This window comes from Athene noctua, chromosome 12 (genome assembly GCF_965140245.1).
Source record: "Athene noctua chromosome 12, bAthNoc1.hap1.1, whole genome shotgun sequence".
Classification (NCBI taxonomy): Eukaryota; Metazoa; Chordata; class Aves; order Strigiformes; family Strigidae; genus Athene; species Athene noctua.
In genome coordinates, this window is record NC_134048.1 from 20,297,022 (window position 1) to 20,303,021 (window position 6,000).

Sequence of the window (6,000 nt, forward strand, 5' to 3'; positions counted from 1 at the left end):
GTGCCAACAGGAACGTTCTCCTACCGCTGAATATGCAATAGGCAATGCAATAACAAATAACACCGTGCTGTGAATAGCTTTGCTGAATTATCCGGGCCCAGGCAGGGGTGTAGCTGTGCCCCATCAGCTACTGCCTGCTGCCCTTATAGCATCTCTATAAGCAAAGCAGTGCAGTCCTGCCACAGCAAGTCAGCATGCAGCTCTGTGTTCAGGAATTTGCTATGAAAGAGCATAATAATTTCTAGGACTTTGAAAGTAGACTAAAAGATGTATAAAAAAATAACCGTTAAAAAAAAAAAAAAACCAAACCAAAAACCAAAACCTGCTTCCTCCTCTATTGCATTTACATTCCAGGAACTATCAAGGCAGGAGACTTCTTGTATAAATGTTCATGAGAAGCTAAATCCCACTTCATCAGAGCACTTCTCTCATCTGGTCCCAGGAACATACCCAAGGAAGCTGCACACTATGTATTAATGTGCTATCAGTAGAAATGATGCTAAATTCATGGTTTATTCTCCAAGCTCTGCTTATAAGAAATTAAATTTAAGAAGCCTTACTAAAAGATCCAGGAGAGAAGTTGGAGAGTTTGAAGAGGAAAAATCAGAGTAGGTGGGTCCCAGACTGGATTAGACCTGAGAGGTGCAGGTCCCATCTCCCATCACCGGTGGGACCTCATGGCAGGTCAGTCTCACAGCAACCCTGCTGAGTTAGATTGGATCCAGTCTGCAACAGCTCTTTTGGCTTTGAAATACGGGATTTAATATTTCTTGGACAAGTTCATACTAGAAAGGAATGGCACTTTGCCCAAACTCTTTGTAGATACAGAATTATGACTTTTATGGGAAATATGTTAGAGAGGGGCCAGACAAAGATGAAACTAACCTGAAGTCATCCACACAAGTGTGAATATTCTCAAGAGATCGGCCTAATTCCGCAAATCCCGCAGGCCAGTCAAACTAGAATTTAAACAGACACCCTGAAGAAGATCAGAACAAAGCCATTAACTATCCAATCTTCTTTTATTGACTGCTCGAGTCTTCAGACAGTTGTTGCAGACCTTGCAAAGACCAGTCAGCGGCTGCTAACAGAAAGGGAGCAAACAGCAGAAAGCATGAACATGACTCCAAATAGCTGAACTGCCAGGTTTTAAGCTAGGAACCCCTGCTGACCAGAGGTGCAAATCCTGAAACAAAGGAGCTGCCTGAGGACATCTGGCATCATGCCTCTGTTTTCAGCAGCATGGGCTGGGCTTTGCAGCCCGCAGGGTGGAGGTGGCGGTTCATACACAGTTTTGCTCTCACAGCTGGACTAATTCTGCTCGTAACTTCAGAGAACAACTAACGACGACTGTTTCCAGTTCCCACAAAACATGGTTTAAAAGTAAATAAGAAGCAAGAATGGTGTCATGAATAATAGCTTGGAAGACTGCCTGCATTCTGACCAGCGCTCACAGCACATTAAACTGTCAGAGCTAGGCTTTATTTTTAATTAATCTACATGAGGAAAGCATTTCCAGCAGGCCAAAAGAAATTGCCCTAATTAAAAGATGTAAGAGATTAAGGATCACTCAGCAAGGACAAGCTGGGACACAGTCCATCACCGCAAAGGCAGGAGACCCGAGCGGCGTGGACGGGGGTTTCAAACACATCTCCAGGTCTGAGCCGCCACCCTGGGCTGCAGGTGGGGAGGGAGGAGGCAGCACCCATCCTGCAGCCCAGCAGCACCCTGCTGCAGAGCACCTCTGCTGCCTCTCACACCCCGGGCAGGAACCTGGCAAACAGGTCTTTTCGTTCCTAATTTGGCTTGTGTTTGCTTTCCTGACTAACCAACATGTAGGGAGATGAGAGCCAGGGCTTCATAGCCAAGGCTACCCCGAGCAAGATGGCTTTCAGATGGGGAGGATAGATGTTTCCTTTATCCGGATATTATACATACTTTCCTTATGGCCTAGCCTGACCCCTAAAAGCAGCTCTGCTCTTGTTTTGGCCACAAATCCCTCACTGCTGCAGAGTCAGACGCTACAGTCAGCAGGTCCCGTTGCTCCCTTCTTCATTCATTTGGTTCATGCCCATCATCTCACCTTGTCAGTGACTGGGCTGTAAACCCTGCAGGTGGGAGACCTGATGCTGCACAAACTACAGCCTTAAGGAGCTTACATTTTTTAGTAAAAAAGGATAGACAGTGCACAGGAGAAATAGCCCTAGCTTCCAATGAGGGAAGGACGGTGCAGAGAAATTCAGGGATTTGCCTTAATGAGCTGGAAGTCGGGGACCAAAAATGGATCTATGGCTCCAATTCTTATCTGGGGCTATATATACTCATTAGTTTCATTCTCGCTTGCTTTCTGTCCTGCATCTTTGTAGGGCACGTCCTCAGGTATGAGGGATAAAATCTGCCAATGCTGAGTGCGAGCAGCACAAGAGCAACAATAGGAAAAAAGCATCATTGTCTCTGTTATCACGTATCATTTTGGGAAGTGATCCCCTCAATCTCTGGGAGGTTTTAATGGCTCTGTATCAGTAATCAGATAAGTCTTCACTACAGTTGGATTTAAATAAAGCCTAATAGGAAGGGAGATAAAAACTAAAGGGGCAAAATAACTAGACTGGTTCTGGAATTTGTAATGCCTTTAATAGCAAGCAAAAGGGCACTCGTTTAAGGTCATTTGAGACAGATATTTAACACAAACCTGCAGTGTGATAAAGGGGATTTGGAAGGGCTTAAAAGGTTAATGAATAGCTGACGAGCTTGTTAATATATAACTAATGTTTACTATAATACAGACTAATATTTAATTCCCTTACTAATGATTAATTATTCTGCTGCAAGGGTTTAATTAGGGCTTACACAGCAGGAGCAGGGCGGGGGGATCTGGTGCTGAGAAGAATTTCCACACGGCAGTTGCTGGCCCCGACTCCGGGCTCTCCTCCTCCCTGCGTGGGCACAGCTTTTCACGGGAGGCAGGATGCTGACCCGAGATCTTCCTTAGGACGAAGGTCGTTCTCTTGTGCATCCGAACGGGTGGCACACAGACGCCGCAGCAAGTCGCTTTTGAAAACATCCCAAAGGGAAACTTCTCCCCGTAGGCCAGCGGCTGACAGCATCGTGCACTGCAGCCGTGCTCTCCCCTCAGAGAAGATCTCCCAGTCTCCTTATACTGGTACCCAGCATCATTTCTGGTCGCTAGGATTGTGGGACAGGGGTTGTGATAACTTGCTTCAAGGTTTTCGGTTGAAAATGAGAGCTTCTACCAAATTAAAAAGCTGATTTTGAGCAAAAGTGTTTTCTGTATGAAAATGTGCTCTGGGCCAAATTTGCATGATGATCCCCAAGCACAAATAACAGAAGTGCATTCATCCTATAAGAAAAAGTTGTGGGGGCACGTGCATTTAGAAACAACCCTGGCAGATTTTATCAGTCATACCTGCAGCCAGCCAGGACAGACAGACAACCTTCAGCAAGCTACTCTGAAGACCACACTCCTCATCCCAACTCTGCATTTGTAGCCAGGCAGGTGAGCTCACAGATTTTTATTTTTTTTTGGTCATCTTTTCCCCAAAGTCCACGGTGACACCATATCCATGTCGCAGCTCTCAGGGTCATCAAACCTGAAACCTGTTGAAGTAACACTTCAAATAAAGAGAAGTCACCAATTTCATTCAAGGGGCAGTTACTAAGCACATTTAAGACCATGACTTCAGCTCATGGGTTTCTGGAAGTATCTGATTTCCTATAACAAAGCAACGTTATTGAGATTAAAGTACGACAATGAACAAACAATAGATACCTCATCAGAAGCACTATTCACTGCAGAGTAAAAACACAACTTGAAGGAGATTTTTGTACTTACTAAAGACTCTCAAGCATGTGTTGTGTACCTAATAGCACCTAACTCGGTCCCTGCTGCCATCTAGCCATTACACCAGAACACATTTTTCTTGATGCTGCACAGCCACCACCTCTGCTGCGATAGGGATCGGCGTGGGAAATCCAGGGTGGGTGTGTGACAGCGGAGGTAGCCCACCGCAGGCACACGAGCTGAGAGAGGAGTGGGGTCCTGGAGCAAACCACCCGCCACTCTGCTGAAGGGAAGGATGGAAGGGATGGTGTTATGGCCCTGAACCACAAACCTCCAGCAGGTTTTGCTTTTAGAGAAGAACAGGGTGGGAGCAGGATTCTGCAGGTAGGAAATTCTGCAGGGGAATGAGGGCAGGAGATTTGCACCCGTGGCAGCTGAGCTGCAGCGTGGAGACTGCGATGTGCATCACCTGGCCGTGCCTGATCACCCTGTTGCATATATCATAGCTCAGGAACTCTGGGGTTTTGGTGTTGTTGTTGGGTTTTTTCTTTTTAACTTTTAAAAACACATTTGTGGGCTTCATGTTCCACAGCCTTCCTAAGGGGAAAATAAGGAGGAAGGAACGGTGCAACTGGAAGTAGAATGAAATGAGAGGAAAAAGTGTTACAGATGGATGTCAGCAGGCATAAATTAATATAACAGCCCTTCCTCAGCTGGAGTTACAGGCACACAGCATGGACTGCTGTCTCTGAACACCTTTCCCCCACACTGTGCAGACATCTCAGGGGTTTAAACGTGGCATAGATATACCTATAGTCTGCTAAAAGTCAGCCCCGATCCTAAATGCTGGGTATAGCTCAGAGAGCATAAGGTAATAGGGATAATTGTGCCTGGTAAAGTCAATGGATGCCACAGCCTGCAATAACCCCAAACCCTTAAGACCTCCAGGTAGCCTGGTAGTCTGAGAGGAGAGGAACTATTTCCTTCCCATTGTTTCAGGAGGTTTTTTCTGGCTTTTATCTGTAAAAATTCTAACCTCTTGTCCCTGCGGAGAGCTGAAAGGTTTGTTCCCTTTGTTCCCTTTACTTTGGGGTAAAGGCTGTGGGTATCTCATCGAGATTTCAGTGGGCACGTCCATTTACAAGAGGAAAACACAACCTAAAGCATCCCCAAACTCAAACACAAACTCACTCGGGTGACGGTGGAGGGAGGAGGACTCGTGCCCGACGCTGCTGGTTGCGGTGGGAGCCGGCAGGCTGTGCTCCTGAACAAGGAATCCACAGCTCTGCTTCTCTGATGCTCTAAAATAAAACCAAAGCTACAGGATTTAAAAATAAATAAATCCTCTTCCTGCAGGGTTTTTCTTCAGCTCATTATAGCAACCAGCCTACATGCTTCAACAACGCATAAAGCCACAAGAATCTGCCTCTTATTAAACTGTGTTATTACACCAAAGAAATGTTAACCTGCCGCTTTCTTGTTAGAATGAAAGACAGTATTTCTTCAGCTGACTTTAATTCACTCTGATGGGTTTTCTTCTCTGTACTAGCTTACCTTTTTTGTGGTAAATGCCTACCTTGCTCCCAGGGGACCACAACTTTCAGTATCTTGCACTCATTCACACCTGCACAAAATATAAAAGATAAAAAGCTACATAAACAAATTTTTTCCTTCAGCTGAATCTTGTGCTTAGGACTTACTGTAGACAAATCACTACCCGCTGCTTCCCCCCAAAGTGGAGTTTCAGCCATTTATACTTATTTAAAAAATATGATTAGGTTCTCCTCCAATCCATATTTACATAAGCCAAAACCAAACTGCTCTAAACTTGAAAATAAAATCATGTTTCCGCTATCATCTCACATAATAAGCAGAATTTTCTTCATCCATCCTTCAAATTTTAGTACTATTTCTAACAGAATGTGGAAAATTCCTAGATCTGAGGTACCAAGACACTTGTGATGGCAAAGTGAGTGACAGCTCTTTTCAAATTCTAATAGGGAATCCCTCTTGGGATTTATCCTTCTTGGAGATGGAATTTAGCCTTTGGCCTTTACTCTTTCTAGGCACAAAGCCTGTCTTTGATAAAAGATAATGCTTCAGTTGTATCCTCAACTTCCGTAAGTACAGTGGTTTATTTCTTGCTATTCTTCTTGCAGTGGTGAGTCAGAAATCTTTGCAGTTATGACAACTTAAAC